At 45.3% G+C, this 22,579-nt stretch overlaps 1 protein-coding gene and 1 pseudogene across 29 annotated transcripts in view; one reads left to right on the forward strand and one right to left on the reverse strand.

Moving 5' to 3' along the window:
* MRTFB (myocardin related transcription factor B) overlaps positions 1–20,245 on the reverse strand; it is a 227,198-nt gene extending 206,953 nt beyond the window's left edge. For 14 of the 29 annotated variants that reach the window (XR_014072959.1, XR_014072954.1, XR_014072953.1 and 11 more), the window contains exon 1: positions 6,500–6,583. The gene's annotated coding sequence lies outside the window, so the exon portion shown is untranslated. Of the gene's footprint in view, positions 1–6,499; positions 6,584–16,640; positions 16,719–20,090 lie in introns of those variants that run through there. The other 15 variants (XR_014072955.1, XM_081556397.1, XM_081556386.1 and 12 more) reach the window with 4 other exon arrangements.
* Positions 17,570–18,348, forward strand: LOC145531476 (uncharacterized; annotated as a pseudogene).
* Positions 20,246–22,579: the final 2,334 nt, after the last annotated feature.

Raw genomic sequence — 22,579 nt, forward strand, 5'->3', positions numbered from 1 at the left:
TGTCCATGGAATTCTCCAGGCAAGAATATTGGAGTGGGTTGCCATTTCCTTCTCCAATACACATAAATACACACACATATAATAAATCTAATAAGAAATGGGAAAAACCTGTATGAGAAAAATTTGTGCTCTAGAAGGAGTCAGGAGTAAAACCAAACAAATGAAAAAAAATACATGATGGTCTTGGAATGGAAAATTCAATATCAGAAAGATATCAATTCTCCCTATGTTAGTTTATAAATTTAACTCAACTTTTTTAAAGTGTTTTTCTTTTCTGGAACTGACAAATGATTCTAAAGCTCACATGGAAAAATAAACAAGCAAGAATGGCCAGGAAAATGAAGGGCAACAGGACAAACTAGTTTTACAAGGCATTAAGACATTTTATAAAACCAATAATGTGTATTTGTGCAGGAACAGAAAGACTTAATGGAACCGAACAGAAAGCCCAGAGAGCTCTCCCAGTATATGTGGAAATCTGGAGTATAATGATGGTGTACTGTATTCTGAAACAAACGGCTAAAAATTAATGGTAGCCATATGGATAAAGCTGAATCTGTCTATCACCCCTGAATACCAGAATAAATGCTAAACAGATCAAAGATTTAAGTGTAAAAATGAAACCATAAAGGGAAAAAAACCCTTAAAGAAAAAAAATGGGTGAAATCCAAATTCTTGGGAGGCCTTTTCATGACTCAAAATCCATAAAATATTAACTACTTAAAATTTAAAGAAAAAACTTTAAAGCTTTCTCTCTACCAAAATACATGAAAGTAAACTTTTGAAAAATGACAAGCTTGAGGAAACTGCAGTTCGCATCACAGAGGTCTGACTTAATTTATAAATTCCTAGAAATGGATAAGAAAAAAAGTAATTCAAAAGAAAAATGTGCAAAGTGCATGAACAAATAGTTCATAGAAAAGCAACAGCCTTTAAGCATATGAAAAGATGCTCAGCCTCCTTCATAATCAACGTAATGCACATTAAAGCCGCAATGAGTTACCTTCCATCTTATTGGACTGATACGAATCCAAAGGCTGGTAATCAGCCTATTACAAGAGGCTGTGGAGAAAGATACTGGCAAGGGTTCAAAATGGTACAACCCTGAAGGAGGGCAGCATTTATCAAAATGTATAAACACACTGCTCACGGACCCAGCAATCCCACTTCTGGAAAGGTATCCCACAGATACACTTCACATATATGAACTGACATGTGCACAAGGTTATTCACCACAGGCTGTGACTGCAAGACTGGAAAACATTCAAGTATCCATCAACAGGGGTTAATTTCAATAAACTATGGCACAGGCCACAGAATGGTATATCCTGCATCTGTTAATAAATGTTTTCTATATACTAATGTGGAAAGATGCTAAAGGTACACTACTGAAAAAAAAACCAGGGTCAGAATAATTTACGTAGCATACTACACATAAAAGGAGTGGGTATATACAGTATACCGGTATTTGCTTCTATCTACACAAAGAAACAACAGACTTCTACAGGAAACAAATAGAAAACATTCTCTATGGCTGGAGATAGCATGTCAAACCAAGACAAAACTGGAAATTAGACTCCTCAAAATAGCTTTTTTAGTTTTTTAATCACGTGAACATTTTACATATACAAAAAGAATTTTGAAGTGTTAAAAATGTACTTCATAGGAGAAAGAGAAAGAGAACTACTTATCACCTAGAGTCAAAATCTAACACACATTAAAAGGGAATGTTTTCCTAAATTAGCAGTTTGAGATTAACAGATACACACTTTTATACATACGATAAACAACAAGGACCTACTGTATAGCACAGGGAACCATATTCAATATCTTATAATAACCTAAAATGGAAAAGAATCTGAAAAAGAAAACGTATGTGTGGGTATATATATATATACACATATGTATAACTGAACCACTTCGCTGTATACCTGAAACACAACATTGTAAAGCAACTATATTCCAATTTAAAAAATAATAAATAAAAACAAAAGAATTTTTCTATGAATTAGATGTTAACAAGCAAATTTAGTGTGACCATCACTAAAAATCACACAAGACAATGTTTAAGCTTTTCTTTAGTCACGCTAAAGCACATTATAGTAATCTCTAAAAGCACTATTTGGAAGACAAGAAATCGGAAGAAAGAATAGAAAAAGTGCTATGAGGATGCTTTCACCTAGTGGTTCTCAAAGTATGGTCCCTGGGCCAGCAGCATCAGCACTATCTGAGAACCTGTTAAAAGTGCAAATTCTCAAACCCCAGTCCAGACCCACTGAATCAGAAACTCTGGGAGTGGTAGGGAGCAGTTCTGGTGATAAGCACTCCAGTCTGAGAGTCAGTGATCTGGCCAAGAGCTTCTTTCTTATACATCTTCATGCATCACTTGAGGAGAATCTTATTAAAAAGCAGATTCTGGTTCAGCAGTCTGGGTGAGCCCCAGAGCTGGCATTTCAAACAAGCTCCAAGAGACTGCTAGTGTGCAGCTGGTTGAGGGAGCACACTTACAAAGAAAAGCTCAAATCCACCTGGAAGAAGGTATGCAGTCTTCAGTGGGTGAGTTTCCTACGAGACCTGCCCTCAGTAGAGTCCTTACACAGATTTCTAGGCTGGGGGACCCCATGTAGCCTCCCATATAAATTCTGTCTTTAACATAGAATAAATACATTCAGTGAAAAAAGTGAAAGTTGCTCAGTCGTGTCTGACTCTTTGCGACCCCACAGACTGTAGCCCGTCAGCCTCCTCTGTTCATGGAATTCTCCAGGCAAGAATACTGGAGTGGGTTGCCATTCCCTGTTCCAGGGGATCTTCCTGACCCAGGGATTGAACTCAGTTCTCCTGCATTGCAGACAGATTCTTTACCATCTGAGCCACTACATCTTATTAAAATAACAGTGAATTGCTGAAATTCAACTTAAGGATGTCTCATTTGAGGCAACTTTCATTTATAATGGACCTAGGAATCTTTCAGAATGGGGGGAAAAAAAGAAGGCATATTCATACATCCGCCTGGTTATACTGTCTGATTACCTTTATTTCAAACATTAGCCACACATCTTCTCTCCATGAAAAATGATCAAGCAGTTTCCTTCTAAACATTTTTTCAAATGGTTCTTATACTTACAAACACTGATTCTCCATTTGCTTTACATGGGAGAGAAATGTTTACAGGAATCTTCCAAGTAAAGAATTGTAATTTAGATGGAAGAACCTGGAACTGGTATGTATCTGCATTTTGCAAGTCATTCTTTGGACAAAGTTTTTGGTGTTAAACATTAATCAATGTGCTGAAATTTCTACATATCCCTGTCTCACTGCATCTAATATGTCATCATTTCCATACACACTATTATTTTGTGTAACACTAAGAAAGAACAAAAGCTGCCAATTAAACCATGGCATGTCAATTTTAAGATAGTAGTCTATCTCAGACATGCATCTTAAAAATCAATGAAATGGCTTAATTATAAATCTCAGAGATATGTACATAATAAATTATGCATTTTCATCTATAGAGGCATGGATTTTTGTTCACTCAACAATTTGTCCCCATACCTAAACAGTGGAAAAGTTTCAACATCCACATAATATGACTTGGTTCATTTTTGTACAGGAGTATTTTTTAGAAAGGTAGTGATTAACAAAACAAAAAAGGAGTGACCTCTTTTTACCCTGGAACATGATACTGCTTGTGCAAAGTAATAAAAATTAATCATTCTTAATTTGGATAATTTTCCCATCTAGAAGTAGTCAATGTATCTATCTCTAGGCAATTTAAAATACATCCTTCTATTCTGACAACAACCTTATTTACATGTTTGTTTCCATAGCACCTTTCAAAAGTAACAAGCAAATGAACAACAAACATCTTACAGCAAAGCAGTCACTTTATCTATCCAACAGAAAGGAAAAATAAACTTTCTTTGTGGATTTAACAAACGTTGAAGAAATTCATGTTACACTATAGCTGCATGATAGCTGGATTTGAACTTTCTTAACTCAATCTGCATTCTCCCCATGGCAGTAAGACTAATGCAGTTTCAAATGAAATCAGAATTTCTAACGAATGCTATCAAGAGCACAGAGGACAACGTAACTATAGTTCATTTTAATTTTCACTCTTGTTCAATATGCATTGACCAAATTCTCTAAGATGGATATTAGTAAGCAGAAAGAAAGAATGGCTTCCCCTATAGTTCAACGGTCAAGAATCCGCTTGCAAGAGACATGGGTTGAAGATCTCCTGGAAGAGGGTACGGCTACCCACTCCAGTATTCTTGCCTGGAGAATGCCATGGACAGAGGAGCCTGGTGGGCTACAGTCCATAGATTTGCAAAGAGTCGGATATGACTGAAGCAACTTAGTACACCTGCAGAAAGAACAGGGAAAAAAATGTTTCCAATAAAAACTAACTGCCATGTGTAAATACATCATATCGGCAAACTATAAAATATAAATTATGTATCATCATTCATGTAGTATCTACAAATTTGTAACAGTGGAAAAAAGATGGTATTTAATAATACAATAAAAATATTATCATTTTGTGTTCAAAAAAAAAAATTGTCAGTTAAATTCTGCCCGCTTCCCTGCTATAACTGAGTCTACAATTTAGAGTCACTCTCAAGGGAACTAGTCCTTCGGACATGTGCGGTCCTCTGACATGTTTGGTTATCAAAGTGACTGGGGTACACCACTGGCATTTACAGCTTGGGAGCCAAGATGCTTGAACTTCTCACAATGCATGGGCTAGATCCACATAATGAAGATTTATCCTGGTCCTGAGAATTTTCAATGACCAGCCAGATTAATCACCTTAACTGGCCTTACTTCAGAACATAACACTAAACATTCTACAAGAAATTACGGAAAAACCCTAGTAATTTAAGAGACGGTAGCTAAAGTGAGGTAAGTTGAGACTGAATGACTAGGGTCTGAAAATTAGTGACTATTTCCACACACCAGGCATTAACTCAACATATAATTGCAGTGTCACAACACTGAGCTTATCTACACTACGTGAGATGCTGCCACAGAATCAAACAAACAACAACCCTTCAATCTAGCTAATATTCTATTCATTATCAGAGAGAAGCAGTAGGAAGGAATCCAGCAGGGTGCCTCAAAGCAGCAGTATTTCAAAGCTTGCAGCACCAAAGATGCCCTACAATGTTGTTTGAAAGTCTGGCATTCACGGAAGGGCTATATTAGTATTATTTATATGTTGATTGAGATAGTCTGTATTTTCTCTAGTCCTGTTACTCCTAACTCAATCTAGGCGTGTATCTTCATAATCATAAATAAGTTATTCCAACACTTTTAAGGTGTCCTCCACTCCCGTGTCTACCTAGACCTCTCATCTTTCCTTTCCCTGTATGAAATAGCTCCTGACATTTTTACCTCTCCTCAACCCAAGCTTATTCACTAGAAGCAAGTAGGAGCAGTCCAGTCCACAGCACAGCAGTAACGCGCTAGACGTGATGTGGCAATGCATGTCATGTATTGTTCTTTTATTTCTAACATTTAAATCGGAGCATCACAGTGGTTTTCAATTACGTACGGAGGTAGCTTTTATTTCTGATGAATTTCATTGGAGCTGTAAAGGGGGCTTTACAAACAGTTGCTGCAAAGGGGAGGGGCCTTGGTTCTGACAAAGTTGAGCACCACTGCTCCCAAGAGTGGAATCACGTGCTGAACAAAAAAAAAACAAGAAACTTTCCTTTGCTTAAAGCAAACCCTGGGCTCCAATATTCCACTTCCATTGCTCGGACATCCCACCCCGGACACACACCGCTGCTTTTAAGCCCACTTCTGCCCTCACACAGGGCCAAAGAAAAGTTTTTGTCCATTTTGGGAACAGGGACCCTTTGGGGAAGCTGACAAAGGCCGACGACTCTCCTCCAAGAAACTCCTGTGCCAAGCTGCATTCAATTAGGAGGGGGGGGGCAGACACACCCTCTGCAGCTCAATCGGGACCTGAGAATTCGAGCCCTAAAACCCCGCGAGTGGGGGCGGGGAGAAGGATGGGAGGCAAGGACGGGGCGGGGCTCTGGAGTCGCAGTGCCCGGGTGTGAACCCCGACTGCACCGCGTCCCAGCGGCGTGACCCTGGGCAGGGCGCTTCACCTCTGCATGCAGCCCCGAGCGGAACCGCGTAAGTGCGGGCAGACGGTTAAGGCTCACTGAACGGAGTTGCCGCGCCCGGCAGCGCCGCGTCCACCCGCGCCAACGAGCCGCCGGGGGAAACCGAGGCGCGCCCCGCAGTCGCACTCGCGTTCGGACGCGGGCTGCAAGGGGACTGGCCCGGCCGCCCCGCGGCCCCGGCCCGGCCGCCCCGCCCCGCCGCGCCGCGCCGCGCCCGCTCGGGTCCCGGGACAGCGCGGACCGGGCGACTCCGCTGCAGCCGCGGGGCCGACTGAGGCGGCCGCCCAGAACGCGGGCCGCCCGCCCGCCCGGCCGGCCGGCTCCCCCGCCTGGCCCTCGGTCTCCGCCGCTCTCACCCGCTCCTCAGCCCCAACAGCAGCCGCCGCCGCCCGCAGCTCACCTCCCGGGCCGCCGCCGCCGCCGCTACCGCCGCCGTGCGCGATCTCGCGAGACTTCGCTCCCCTCCGCGCTCCCCCGCCCTCCCCGCGGCGCGAGCGGACCCCGGCCTGGAAACAGCTGGACGCCCTTCTCAGGAGCGGGCCCCTAGCCGCGGGGTTAAGTCTAGGCGGGCTCGCGACCCCGCGTCCTGGTCCCTGCGTCCGTTCCGCCCACCTCCGTGAAGGCGAAGGGTTAAATGCCAGGTGCGGGTCGGCCGCCTCTTTCTCACCTGGCCGGCCGAGTGCGCGTGCGCATGCGCGCGCCCGGGGCCCTGGACCTTCGAGCCTTTGCAAAAGCTCTGACCGCAGTGACAACAGTAATCCCTGCAGCCAGTCTTGGAATGCTTCCTGGGTGCCGAGTACTTCTAAAACTTCCTGGGTCCTCACAAGTTCCACCAAGAAGTGGGTGTTACCATCCTCTCCTTTCCAGAGGCGATAAAACGGAGGCTTGGGCAGGTTAAGAACTACCTCTGGGTCACGCAGCTAGGAGTGGGCATCCGGGGTTGTCTGTTGCTCAAACCGAAGCCCCGATTTCCCGCCTCCATGACGATCCCCAGGCCCTGTCCCTGTTTCTTCTTCCGCTGAGGGCGCCAAATCTCAGCCCTTCTTTACTTCCCTCCCACGGTTCACGCGCTCCTAGGAGGGCAGTAGCTACAGTCCCTCTGGTTTTATAGAGCTGCTGTCAGAAAAATGGTTCTCCCTCATTACCCGAGCTTCCTAAGGCCTCCCTGTGCCAGACCGTGTCTCCTCTTTAGACTGGTGGCGTTTTAATGATAGCACGGTAGGATGGGACACAAGACATAGAACCAGAATGTATTTACATGGATGTTAGGGGGCTCCAAGGAAGGTGTGACTTCTTCCTGGGGATAAAATCTTAACCTTACATAATTGTTTCTAAAAAAAAAAAAAAGACGGGCTAACAGTTATTGAGGGCATTTCAAGGTCACTACTAATATTCTTCCGAGTCAAGTCATAGGAAAATGGAGACTCAAGGAGATGAAGAAATTGGCTCAAGTCTGCACTGTAAGATGGGGTTTGAACCAGAGTCTGAGTCCAGAACCCAGTACTGCCTTGCACTAAAGGGACTAGCTGGGGAACAAGCTGCTGTAAAATCGAAAGCCTTGGAGGTTCTAGCTATTCCTTTACCTTATATGAGGGTCTGCAGGGGCTTGCCCAGCCCACCTGACAGTCAAATCCATCTCAGCAAACACTGGCCTGCCCACCCTGCAAGCCTGCCCAGTCCCTCTAGAAGTAACACTGCTTCCTGCAGGCCAGAGATTATAGATACCCTCCAGGTTCAGTTCAGTTCAGTCGCTCAGTTGTGTCCAACTCTTTGCAACCCCATGAACCGCAGCACGCCAGGCCTCCCTGTCCATTACCAACTCCCTGAGTCCACCCAAACCCATGTCCATCGAGTCGATGATGCCATCCAGCCATCTCATCCTCTGTCGTCCCCTTCTCTCCTGCTCTCAATCTTTCCCAGCATCAGGGTCTTTTCCAATGAGTCAGCTCTTCACATCAGGTGGCCAAAGTATTGGAGTTTCAGCTTCAACATCAATCCTTCCGATGAACATCCAGGACTGATCTCCTTTAGGATGGACTGGTTGGATCTCCTTGCAGTCCAAGGGACTCTCAAGAATCTTCTCCAACACCACAGTTCAAAAGCATCAATTCTTCAGCGCTCAGCTTTCTTTATAATCCAACTCTCACATCCATACATGACCACTGGAAAAACCGTAGCCTTGACTAGATGGACCTTTGTTGGCAAAGTAATGTCTCTGCTTTTTAATATGCTGTCTAGGTTGGTCATAACTTTCCTTCCAAGGAGTAAGCGTCTTTTAATTTCATGGCTGCAATCACCATCTGCAGTGATTTTGGAGCCCAGAAAAATAAAGTCAGCCACTATCTCCCCATCTATCTGCCATGAAGTGATGGGACCGGATGCCATGATCTTAGTTTTCTGAACGTTGAGCTTTAAGCCAGCTTTTTCACTCTCCTCTTTCACTTTCATCAAACATCACCAAATCCACTTGACGAATGAAATGAATGAAAGAAAGGAAGGGAAATCACAGACAATGGGCGGTGACAAGTTACCAAGCACTGTACCAAGTGCTGTCCATTCATTAGCTAATTTCCGTTAGGAGGGAGGTATGTGTTCCCATTTTGCAGATAAGGAAACAAGGGCCTAAGGGTACATACAGGTGCTAAGTGGGAGGGCTGGGGTTCCACCAGGTCAGTCTGTCCCAGGCCAACAAACTTTGGCCTCAGTGACCAACAAGTTTCTCCCCAAACTCAAAAGCCTGTATCTTCATACAGCTGAAAAGTTAGATAACTCCTGTGATCAGGACTCCAATCTAAGATACCATTTATATCTGGGTGGATTGTGCCTTGATGTTCTCCTCTAAAATAAAGATGTAAATAGGCTGTTAGGAAGAGGCATCCAGTTAGTGTATGTGAAGCATGTCAAAAAAGTCCCTTAAAGTGAAAGTGAAGTCGCTCAGTCGTGTCCGACTCTTTGCAACCCTGTGGACTATAGCCTACCGGGCTCCTCCATCCATGGGGTTCTCCAGGCAAGAATACTGGAGTGGATTGCCATTTCCTTCTCCAGGGATCTTTCCGACCCAGGGATCAAACCCTAGTCTCCTGCATTGCAGGCATACACTTTACCCTCTTGAGCCACCAGGGAAGCCAAGCACTCAGTAAATTATAGCGATTATTACATTGGTAGCCTGTTTATTTTATTCTTTCCCTATCTCCCAACGTAAATTCCAAATCAATTTGGAGGATGTGGTCTTATCTGCTCAGACATGGGAATAAAATTAGTTTCTAGCACACCTGAAACAATCTACTGCTTTTTAGGGGATGAACTTACCCCCACCCTTCCTCCTGATGGTGGAAAGAGACCTGAAGACTCTCCTGGAGCTCTGATGTGCTCTCCCCTCCCAGTTTCCTGGGTGACTGGCAACTTGTTTTATAAAAGGCTCCCCTTATGCAGGAAAAGCCACCCAAATATTTTTAAGTTGTTAGCAAAAAGAAAAAAGAAATGTTTAAGCTGAAACTTGGTAAGAGAATGTTGGTGAGGTTGGGGGTTAATATAACCACTATGATATCATGAGGAAAGTTTTTATAGGAATTGAAGCTGCCACCACCCTCAGGCCACAGTACCCTAGGGTAGGTTTCTACCCTGATACAAGGCACGTCACATGTTCCCATCAATGACAACAGCTCAGCTCACCCCAAAGTGATCCTCACAGGGCAGGGATGGATGAAACAGGATCCATGGAGGGCATTACAGATGCACCAAAAAATTCTGGGTGATTCTAAAATATTTACACCTCTAAGGGTTTAACCTGTGGTTTCCAGAAAGCACTATTAAAATGTCTTTGATCCAAGAGTAACTTAATAAATGCCCATAATGGGATTTGTTTCATGCTCATTCACTCAATAAAAACTTAAGCACTTAAATGCCAATTACTGTGTTAGTAGCTGTGAGCAAGACACAGTCTAGGCTCTCATCACATTGATGGTCTAGAGGGAAGAGGGGTGTTAATTTAATAACTGAACCAATAAATGTTGAAATATTATGTGATAAATAGAATGAAAAAGAAGAGCAAATGACCGGAGAGAAAAAAAAAGCCTGAATGGAAGGATAGGAAAGAATTTGGCTTGAATTTGAGTTCTGAAGAGTGCATTATCATGAACTAGGCAATGAGGAAAGAAGAGAACAAGGAATAGGAGATAAGAATGGCTCAGCAAGGAATAGATGAGGGTGGGAAACTGGGAGATTAGGGTGGACTGGGGCCTTATGAAGTATCTCAGGGACTTCACTGATGGTCCAGTAGCTAAGACTCCACGCTCCCAATGCAGGGGCCCTGGGTTCAATCTCTGGTCAGAGAAGTAGATCCTTCATGGCACAACTAAGAGTTCACATGCTGCAACTGGAGATCCCGCATGCCCCAACAAAGGCCCGGCACAGCCAAATAAATGAATATATATATATATATATTTAAAAAGGCATCTCAGGCAGGTACATACTCTGAGCACATGGGGACAGTGGAGAGGAGAGAACCCAACTGGAGATGAGAGAGTGTCATGGACAATGCCATTGGTCTCCACATACCCATCCTTCCCCACTGGGCAACCCAAGCTCATTATCTCCAGCCAATCTGTCTTTGAGGAAATCTCACATCATATGAATACATCCCACCACCCGAGTGTAGAAATCAGGATGCAAATATCCTGCTTCCCTTGCGACCAGGACAAGGAGTATGACACAGACTCTGCTGGCCAGAGGTACCACGTGAAGCTGAGCCTCGTTTCTGTTGATGTGACCGGTGGCCAAAGCGACCAGCTTTGGGGGTGGTGGTTGCAGGGCCAAGCTCCCAATGGAGAAGCCACATGAGAGCTGACGGCAGTGGTGGTCGTGGTGATGGCAAACTCACGCAGGCTGATGGTTAGCTGATTGTACCAGGCGTGCAGTGTGGTTTGGGGCATTTTTCCTAGAAGCTTAGCCTCAATTTCTTTCCTCCAGCCCTCCTGATGATTCTGTGGGAGACCTAATGTCCTTTATTACATTCTCCTTTCTGCTTAAATCAGCCAGCATTTCTACCAAAAACGCTGACCTCTCACAGGCCGAAGCTGGCTGGAGCCAATGAGACTTGGAGAGAGACTCGCTGGGGCTGTGGTGAGAGGAACCTTCTCTGTTGGAAGAAAGAGCCCCAGGAAACCAGCTCGATCTTGATAGCATTCCTTAGGCAGGTTGACAGGGAGTCCATTGGACCCAGTCATGTAGTCACCTATGTCTTGGAATTTATGGCCATTTGGAATCTATGGCCGGTTACCCACAACAGAAGCGAGAGCTGGGAAAGTGGTTAATTGATAATAAAAGAACCATAGTCTCCTTGATGTTGACAGGAGATTGACCTTCATTACAAGATCTAAGGGAAACAAAATGATCTAATGTTAACTGTCCAGTCCTCTACAAGAGCTCTTTTTAGTAACAGGTCAAAAGGTGTATAATAAGATGTCTTGGGTATGTGGGTCTCGTCTGGTGTCTGTGCCAGACGCTGTCTCTGTTACTTTCTGACTTTAAATAAAACTGTTAAACTGCTGCAAAGACCCAAGCTACTGTGTTCCTTTGATCTCAGAGTGAATTCTTCCCTTTGAAGATCACGAACCCGTAGCCAACACTGAATATCATGGAACACACTCCCTGCCTGGCTTGGAATCTCAGTTGCCATCAACAGTTTCCACAACTGAGGGATATGATAAGGTCTGCATGGCACAGCAGAGAAACCAAAAGATCTGGGTCCTCGACTACATCACCAAGCTGCTAGACTGATATCAGACCGGTAAGGCCCTGGACATCTTCTCTGTGCTAACAGTGCTCAGCCACTCAGTTGTGTCCAACTCTTTGCAACCCCATGGAATTTCCCATTCAAGAATACTGGAACTGGTTGCCATTTCCTACTCCAGGGGATCTTCCCAACCCTTGTATCGAAACTGTGGCTCCTGCGGCTCCTGCATTGGTGGGCAGATTCTTTACCACTGAGCCACCTGGGTAAGCCCCTCCCTGAGCTAATGCATGAGGTCAAATCAACCTGAGTTGGCTTCTCTGTTCTTTGCAGCTCAAACATTCACAATGATGCAGGGAAGAAAAAAACAACTTATGGAGAATAGACACATATCTTTCCTGGGTGTGTCAGGAACCACCCAAATCCAGGGAACATTTGTCTACCAGCCTCCTTCACCCTCACCCAATATCAGCCCCTCTCAGGCAAGCCCTGAGTAAAAGTCACTCAGAAGTGTCCAACTCTTTGCGACTCAGTGGACTATACAGTCCATTGAATTCTCCAGGCCAGAATACTGGAGTGGGTAGCTGTTCCCTTCTCCAGGGGATCTTCCCAACACAGGGATCGAACTCAGGTCTCCCGCATTGCAGGCGGATTCTTTACCAGCTGAGCCACCAACCTGGCCCCAAACACTTCATTCCAGAAAACACATTCTTACATTGCCCTTCCCAGCCTTGACCTGTCTCTTTGAAGGGCACCAAGTGAGTCTGTCACTTGCCCAGCTCACACATCTGGTAAGTGGCAGAGCTGAAGGTCTGGAGGCAAGCCAGATCCCAGACTTTTAACCACTATGTTTAATGCCATGCCCCATCCAGTCTCATTCCATTAAAAAAATAAATAAAAGAGTGTGGCCTTTAGCCAGGAAAAGAAAAATAGACGAAGAGCTCAAATTCAGCTCTATATTTGCTATATGGCCTTGAGAAAGCTTCTTAAGACTTACTTTCAAATGTAAGTGAACTTAATGATGCCAGCCTCATAGAATCTGGCAGTTATCTGTATGGTTCACCCATGACCTCTGGCTCCCCACCTTCTGGGCACACAGTGGAACCCACTTCCTGGACCCCTGGGTTGGGGTCACATGAGTAGTCCCAGCCAAAGAATGTGAATGGAGGGAACATGTGTCACTTCTGGGTTGCTGCTCTGTTGAGCAGAGCCCCCAGCCTATCCATCATGGACACATGATGTGAGCAAAAGCCAAACCATTATTGTTGGCAGTTGATGGTTGTCAAAGCACATACTAGCCTATACTGATCGATACATATAGTATGGTCATTTTCTCATTTACTCAAGAAACACTTCTCTGTTGTGGTTCAAACCCCAGTGGACAAAACAGAAAGTGTAGGCAGCAGTCCTGAAGGTTCTGGTGCAATATATCTGAAAGGGGGCCCAGTCCTCTGCTTTTATCCTGCCAGTGATTCTGATGCACTGGCAAGTCTGAGACCCTTGCATTACTATTGCCCCACCATATGATGGTAGAGTAGGGCAGGGTCCTGACCCTTGAGGGCCACATAGACTAGAGATGATAGCTACAGAGAGAAAAGTTACAATGCAAATATGGTTTTGTGATCTGAAATCTGTAACATTAAGTGAGTATATATAGGAACTCTCTGAACTAGGGGGGCTTCCTTGGTGGCTCAGTAGGTTAAAGAATCCACCTGCCCTGCAGAAGATGCAGGAGACCTGGGTTCAATCCCTGGGTCAGGAAGATCCCCTGGAGAAGGAAACGGCAACCCACTCCAGTATTCTTGCCTGGCAAATCCCATGGACAGAGAAGCCTGGAGGGCTACAGTCCATGGGGTCTCAAAGAGTCGGACACTATTTAGCAACTAAACCGCCACCACTGTGAGCTATACAGTTGTATGTGTAATAGAAAGTAAGTGTGCATCCTGGCAAATTCATCCATCAATGGTGTGACCCAAGATGGGTTACTTGGACTTCCCATTTCCTCATCCTAATATATACGGTATTATTTGTCTCCATTTTCCAAATATGAAATCGAAATTCAGATGTTCTAAAACATTGCCCATGGTCACACAGCTAGTAACAAAGGCTGAACTGGAATTCACACCCAGGTTCTTCTGTATCTAGACCCCACGTTCTTAAACACTGGGTATAGCTGGTTCACACAAGGCCTCTGCCTGTCCCTCCAGCTATAGCTCTTCACCTAGAACTCTTTTCCCCTTCCCCTAGAACCCTAGCTTCTAGCCACACCAAACTACTTGCCATGCTCACCCACTCTGTATTTCACACCTCGGTGCTCTGGCTCCTGCTGTCCCTCTGCCTGGCTTGCCTTTCCTCTCTTCCAACCACCTTGTCTCCTAATACTGGCCAAATCTTTGCATCCTCAGTTTGCAGGACCCAGCCTCCATGCTTGACCATCCCCCACAGCACGGTCCTACATATGGCCCTGCAAGTGCCTCCTCCATTAGATTGCAGCCTGTGGAAGGAGGGCCCTTCACTTCCCTTCCCTAGGCTGTCTGATTAGCATTGTGGGCCCTTGTGCTAAAGCTTCAGCCACAACCACCTGAACACTTAGCTCAGTGAAACCAAAGCCCTGCAGCTTACAAGCCAGACTCTCCCAAGAAGACCACACAGCGAAGTATTTCAGAAAGTTGGTTTGGGGTTCTAATCTAGCCACTTTGTAGCTTTGTGACTGCAATCCCCATCTGTAATATCTTGTGAGCCTCAGTTTCTTAGATGAAAAATGGGACTAATGACAGTACCCGCCTCACAGTTGCTGTGAGAACTCAATGAGATATAATGTATAAAGTAAATTTATGCACAACTGGGCTTCCCTGGTGGTCCAGTGGTGACGAATCCGCCTGCCAACGCAGTGGACATGGGTTCAGTGCCTGGTCTGGGAAGATCCCACATGCCACAGGGCAGCTAAGGCCCCACACCACAACTACTGAGCCCGCGCTTTAGGGCCTGTGAGCCAAAACTACTGAGCTGGAGCGCCTCAGAGCCCTTGCTCCACAACAAGAGAAGCCACCACAATGAGAAGCCTGAGCAGCGTTAACTAGAGATAGCCCCCATGCAGCAACGAAGACCCAGTGCAGCCAAAAATTTAAAAAATAATAGTAATAAATAGAATTTTAAAATGTATGCATGCCGCCTGGCTCATAAGGAAGAACTGGATTAATTTCCAGTCGATTTCATCATTGTTATCGTTGTTGTCATCGTCTCCTTATTATTACTATTACTACAACTCAGCATGCCCCCATGGCTATCATTGTTAATATTGTTACTCACCACATCTTCCTCCATTCCCACCAGCCCTAAGTGACTTTGCTGAGCATTCCTTCCAAGAACAGACAGTAACCTTAGAATTCTTGAAAACGATTCTTCATTGTCCCATTGACGGTGCAGCGCCCGCAATGACTTAGCATCCTGGGCACCCTCTGCTTAGTTGACTCTTGAGGAAGTCTATGGCTGCCAGTACCCTTCCATCCAGATTTCCTGGATACAGCTAAGAAAATATGGGCTATCCTGAAGCTCTCTCTCACTGACTTGACGTCATCCCCCTCCAGGTTCATTCTGGGTTCATTTCGGGTTAGACCAGACCGCTGCGAAGGTGTTCCCTCCCCTGGCCGTGAGATTGGCAGAATCCCAGTCAAATAGGCCTGTGGGCTTCTGGAATTGTTGATAACACCAAAAGGAATAATACTTCCAACAGCCTTTTGTTTTTCCCCAGAGGGAGCTAAAAGAGTCAGGCTCTTGAGTTTCAAATAAAAAAGTGCTTCATATGCCATCAGAGTGAGCCACCCTTGCTCTTCCTTACATGTTCGGAGGGTGGAGGGCAAAACATGGGTTTTCAGCAAAGAATTCCTTGAGGTTTCATGCTGAACAACTCCAAGCTGTTATGAAAGGACGGAAAAACAGAACATTCCCCCACACCCGACATGTTACAGGAACAGAGAACGGAAGAGGAAAACCAAACCTCAGACAACAAAATTTTTAAAAATGTAAAGTTGGCTTTTCTGATTGAGAAGGTTCCGAAGACCCAGCCATGAATGGTTTCTGCTGGGATCTGCATGTAAGTGAAAATTCACAAAGTCTGTGAAAGTGGAAATACAGATTAAGAAGTCAGAGGGAAAGGGGACAGCATTGCATGTTGGGAGGGGCAGGGAGCAGAAATCAGTGAGGAGGTAAGAGGGCAGCCAGCAAGAGGCAAAGGGTTTCCAGAAGCAAGGACAGTGGTCAGGGTAGGAGGACCACGGGGTGAGCGTTTTCTCCAGAGAGGGAAAAAAAATTAGGCAAACTTTTTTTTTTCCAGAACCATATTGATATACAACTGCTCAAATAAAATTTGCATTCCCATCTGACTCATTTGACTGGAACAATGAGCTCACATTCCAGAGCCTCGGCTGACCCTCCTGCACCCTACTGCTGATAAAGTGTGTAATTAGTGCTTTTTGCATTAAGAAGGACCATGAATTCTACTGGGTTCTCTTGGTCTAGCTTCTGACAGCAACATGTAACATTCAGTGTTGTATTCTCACATCAGTCATTTCCAGGGGAGAAAAGAAGAGTGCAGGGATGAGAAGGGAACATTTTTCACAATTTATCAAGCTCTTTGATTAAAAATAGATACAAATATAAATATAGAAGTGTGTATGCGTGGATTAATATACACAATATATCTCCAAACTCTGAACACTGAAAAGACCTAGAAGCAAAGAATCCCCGGTAGCAATGAGCACACTTACCACCCAGATCTTGGTTTCTAAACACCGTTCTTCAGTGAAAGGAACCAGGGCTCCTTGGAGAAGTGGTTGATTCCAAAGCTGGAGCAAGGAAAATACAAGATGAGCCTGGAACACCATGTATTGCCAGAAAATAGAGAATTGCTCAAAAAAAAAAAAAAAAAAGTTGGGGGCTTATTAAGGATATAGGAGCCAGCCTGAAATAGCTCTCAGTGGTCAAAGCTGGAATGATTGGAGCAACAAAATAATGATAATATTGGATTATAAGCCATAGAATAAAATAAATACCCATGAGTCCATATTGGTGGAAGGAAGGGAGTCTTACCTTAAAGAAGAATTACAATTAATAAATGTAGAAGGAATGAGGGAGATAAAAAATCACCACTAGAATACCACAGTAATAGTCAGGAGGTGGGATCAACTGCCTGGAGATGGTGGGAATGCTTTCATCGTGGCAGCCAGCCTATCTCTGAGTGGAACCAGGATGCCACTGTGTATGTGGGGGGCCTCGATGAGAAGGTTAGAGAACCACTGCTGTGGGAACTATTTCTCCAGGCAGGGCCAGTAGTGAACACGCATGTGCCAAAGGATAGAGTCACTGGTCAGCACCAAGGCTATGACTTTGTGGAATTCTTGAGTGAGAAAGATGCTGACTATGCCATTAAGATCATGAACATGATCAAACTCTATGGGAAGCCAACAAGAGTGAACAAGGCATCAGCTCACAGCAAAAATCTGGATGTGGGGGCCAACATTTTCGTTGGGAACCTGGACCCAGAGACTGATGAGAAGTTGCTTTATGATACTTTTAGAGCCTTTAGGGTCATCTTACAAACCCCTAAGATTATGCAGGACCCTGACACAGGCAACTCCAAAGGTTATGCCTTTATTAATTTTGTCTCATTTGATGCTTTGATGCAGCGATTGAGGCCATGAATAGGCAGTACTTCTGTAACCACCCAATCACTGTGTCCTGAGCATTCAAGAAGGACTCCAAGGGCGAGCGTCATGGCTCAGGCACTGAACAACTTCTGGCAGCACAGAACCCACTCTCCCAGGCTGACTGGCCTCATCAGTTGTTTGCAGATGCACCCCCTCCTCCATCAGCTCCCAGTCCTGTGGTATCATCATTGGGGTCTGGGCTTCCTCCACCAGGCATGCCTCCTCCTGGCTCCTTCCCACCCCAGTACCGCCTCCTGGAGCCCTTCTACCTGGGATACCCCCAGCCATGCCACCACCACCTATGCCTCCTGGGGCTGGAGGACATGGTCCCCCATCAGTGGGAAGCCCAGGAGCTGGACATCCTAGACATGGACGCTCACATTCTCACCCATTTCCACCGGGTGGGATGCCCCATCCAGGGATGTCTGAGATGCAGCTGGCCCTCATGGTTTAGGGCACACCCATGCTCGGTCCCCTGGCTCTGGGGGGCAGCCACCACCCTGACCACCACCTGGAATGCCTCATCCTGCCTCCTCCAGTGGGTATGCCCCCCCGAGGGCCTCCGTTTGGCTCTACCATGGGTCACCCAGGTCCTATGCCTCTGCATGGTATGCATGGACCTCCTCCACTGATGCCCCCTCATGGATACACTGGCCCTCCACGACCTCCACCCTACAGCTACCAATGGGGACCCCTCCCTCCACCCAGACCCACTCCCCAGCCTCCAGTTCCCCCTCGAGGCCCACTTCGAGGCCCTCTCCTTCAGTGATTTCTCATTGTCTTTCCTCCTGTTGTAGCCTCCCAATATCTATTCACTTCCTTGGACCAATCAGAGTGGCTATAGCTCTGAGGGGCTAAGGTGCTAATCTGCTCAGGCCTTTCTTTTGTAAGAGGTTTTATTTTATTTTATTTTTTCTATGTTGGCCCTAAGTGTTTTGCAAATACCCAGAGAAAATTAAACTAAACTCCTTGTTAAAAAAAAAAGAAAAAGGAATACCACAGTAATAACTGCCTCAGGTAAAGTCCACAGGTGGATATTCAATTTAAGTGGGCAAAAGTATGAGGCGAAACAGGATGGTCTCAAAGTATTTCCCTCCAAATATTTACTAATTACAAAGGATGAGTAGGAGGTAGACACACTAAAAATGGAGAAGAACCCCAAGCAGAGGGGACACCATGTACAAACCCTGAGCCGGCAGAGAGCTTGGGTGTTTGAGGAGATGGGGCCCCGACCACCAGGAACTCTAGGCCATAAGTTGACTTGGAAGAGAATCCTAAACCCATGGCATCATCCATCACTGCAACTACCACCGCATTTCACATTGGCCCTCCCAACACCTCTACCCAAGAGTGGTGAATAAAACCATCACCACCTCTACCACCAGGTCAATGCCCTGCTCCAAATGTAACAACAGAGTATAATCATGTGCTGTGCTCTAAATGTTTGTGTCTCCCCCACTCCCCAAATTCATACGTTGAACTCTAACCCTCAATGGGATGTTGTTAGGGAGTGGGCCTTTGGGAAGTGCTTAGGTCATGAGGGTGGAGCCCCCATGGATGAGATTAGTGCCCTGATAACAGAGACCCCGTTATGCTCCCCCACCCCTTTCACCACATGAGAGCACAGTGAGAAGTCGGTGTCTGTGAACCTGGAAGTGGGCTGTCACCAGACCCTGAATCAGCCAGCACCTTGATCTTGGACTTCCAGACTTCTGAACTGTGAGCAGTAAATGTTTGGGAGTTACCCAGTTTATGCTATTTTTTTATAGTGGCCAGAACAGATGAAGACAATATTGTAAGGCTGTGTGAAGGCGTGGGGCATAAGTCACATCAGTGGTGAAATCAATCTCTCTGCTGCTCTTTTCCTTCACAAAATCTGATCCGAGAGGAAGAGGCCAGATTGGAAGGTCTGTTCCTTAGCAGAGCATGTCTGTGAGAGAAGAGACATGCAAGGCAACATCCAGAGCAGAGCTTGAGATTAGGAAGCTGAGAAGAAGCTGTTCTTTTAAGGAAAAAAAAAAAAAATAGTTCAGGGACTCCCTGTTGGTCTAGTGGTTAAGACTCTGCCCTTCCAATGCAGGGGATATGGGTTTGATCCCTGGTCAGGGAATTAAGATCCCACGTGCTGCACAGCACAGCCAAAAAAAAAAAAGAGAAAGAAGAATATTGGGGGTGAGATAGGGGGAAAAAGGGAGGAAGAGAAGGATGTTCAGGGGACTTGGATGGAAGACACCAAGTACACATTTATCAGTTGTTTGTATTGAAAACTGCTTCCAGACCCCAAGAGCCTTGTAAAGTCTACCACACACTCAGATCTGTGTCTGGATACGTGTCTGTGTGTCCATCATGTGTGTAACTGTATGTGTGTCTAGATGAATCTATGTGTCTTTGTGTGTGTGTGAATGCTCTGTGTATCTCTGTGTGTCTGTGCACGTTACTATCTGACTGCTTAGGCATGTCTGTTTCTATCTGCCTTGGTTTGTGTTTGTGTGTGCCTTTGTGTATACGTACATGCTGGAAATCACAGCAAGGGGTTAAGTGCCTGCAGAGTGAAGACATAGGATTTGCCACAAGACCCAGAGGGAGAAAGAAAAATCTGCTGTGACAGGAGGCAGTTGAGGCCCAGGTGACAGTGTCAGGCCCCAAGAATCCGATGACATCTTTGCGAGAACATTGGAATTGTTCTGGAATTTGGAATGTGGGTGGGGGTGGCAAGTCAGGTCAATACTGTCTAGAGACTTCAGACGGCAGGATGACCTACCTCCAAATCGGCACCTGGCGTCTCATGTGTTATCTCCATTTTGCAGCTGAGAAAACCAAGTCTCACCGCTAATACTTTCATGGGACTGAAGAGCCTCCAGAGGCCTCTGGGTGGCTCACCCAGGGCTAGTGGCTATGTTATCAACATAAATATGATGGCAGAGAAAGTGTCAATTTCCTGTTTGGTAGACATCTTAATCTTTGTTACCTATTTTGGAAGTGAAATAGGAAGTGTCCAACTTATTAGAAACTAACATTGAAGCCCTTTTGAGGTTTTAAAAAATTCGAGAACGTTGTGATGTTAGAGGTCATCCAGGAGAGATGCTTCATTAGTCTCCTTGCTTTTAAGATTTTAAAAAATATTTATTTATTTATTTGGCTGCGCCAGGTCTTAATTGGGTCATGTGGGATCTAGTTCCTGACCAGGGAGTGGACCCAGGTCCCCTGCATTGGGAATGTAGAGTCTTAGCCACTGGACCATCAGAGAAGTCCCCGCTTTTAGTATTTATTTTGCAAAAATTCCAAACCTATAGCACAGTTACAAGAACAGTAAAATAGACTCTCTTAGACTCTTCACCTACATTTATCAACCATTTACATCTGTATCCTTCATGCTTTCTCTCTGTGTGTATGTGTGTGTTGGTCGCTCAGTTGTGTCCAACTCTTTGAGAGCCCATGGACTGTAGCCCACCAGGCTCTTCTGTCCATGGAATTCTCCAGGCAAGTATACTGCAGTGGGTAACCATTCCCTTCTCCAGGGGATCTTCCTGACCCAGGCATTGAACTTAGATCTCCTGCATTGCAGGCAGATTCTTTACCATCTGAGCCACCAGGAAAGCCCATATGTATGTGTGTATATGCACACACACACATATATATATATACAAACATGCACATACATACACCTTTTAAAAAACATTTGAGAATAAACTGCCAATGTTGTGATCTTTTTTGTGTGTGTGTGATCTTTTTTCCTGAATATTTCATATATCTCCTAAGAACAAGAACACTCCCTTACCTAGCAAGTATCTAAAATATAGTCCATAGCCAAAGTTAGCGAATTGTCCTAGTAAAGTTATTTCTATAATTTTTGATTTTTAGGTCCTGGATCCATTCCAGAATTATGTACCTTCATCTGTTATTTCTCTAAACTCCCATTTAATCTGAAACAGTTCCTTAATCTTTCATGACTTTGACCAAACTCCGCCCCTACATATTTTTTATTACATCTCTGTGTGTGGGACCTTAGTTTCCCAACCAGGGATCTAGCCCACATACCCTGCAGTGAAGCACGGAGTCCTAACCACTAGACCGACAGGGAATCCCCCAAACTCCCATTTCAACAAAAGAGAAAATGCAGAGCCTTAACTAACAACAATGTCCAACTACGATGTAATCAATATTTGTTTTCTGAGTATATTTCTTTCCAGCTGTCTTCTATTTGTGGCAAGTGACACTGGTTTCTTACTTGTATAGTAACACATGGTTTCTCTAAATGTTTTTTTTTTTTAGATTAAAGTGAACTAATGTAAAAGGAAAGATTAAAGAAATAATAGAATAGGTATGTAGATCGAGTCCAGGCTTCCTCAACTTCAGCACTGTTGGCTTTAGGGCTGGAAAACTCTATATTGTGGGATGGTGAGCAGCACCCTGGGTCTCTACCCACTGGCTGCCAGAAACAAATCCCGCCCTCCCTCTGGCTGTGACAACCGCACATACCTCCAGACATTGCCAAAGGCCCCCTGGAAGGCAAACTCACGGGTGAAGAGCCACTCCTCCAGCCCAAATCACAAGAGCAGAGTGTGAGTGGCAGAAGTCTGGGAACTCTGGAGTACAGTGCTTGCCTCCATCCTCTTCAGCTCAGAAGATGTTTACCAAGTGCTGGCCTTGACCTAGGTGCTGGGGGCACAGAGATGACACAGTCCAGCTCTCCAGCAGTTGCTGTGAAGTCAGAAGGGGGCAGAAGAGGTCCAACAGGCAGAAAAAGTAAACCCAAGATGAGGGAGCTCGGAAAAACTATACCATCACTAGAATTAAGTCTCCTTAGGCCTTGTGTCCGGAGAAGGCAATGGCACCCCACTCCGGTACTCTTGCCTGGAAAATCCCATGGACGGAGGAGCCTGGTGGGCTGCCGTCTATGGGATCGCACAGAGTCGGACACGACTGAAGCGACTTAGCAGCAGCAGTAGCAGGCCTTGTGTCTCTCATAACAGTTCTTCTCCAGTAATTTTTTTTAAGAC

The sequence above is a fragment of the Giraffa tippelskirchi genome, chromosome 13 (assembly GCF_054371585.1).
Source record: "Giraffa tippelskirchi isolate mGirTip1 chromosome 13, T2T-mGirTip1v1.2.pri, whole genome shotgun sequence".
Lineage (NCBI taxonomy): Eukaryota > Metazoa > Chordata > Mammalia > Artiodactyla > Giraffidae > Giraffa > Giraffa tippelskirchi.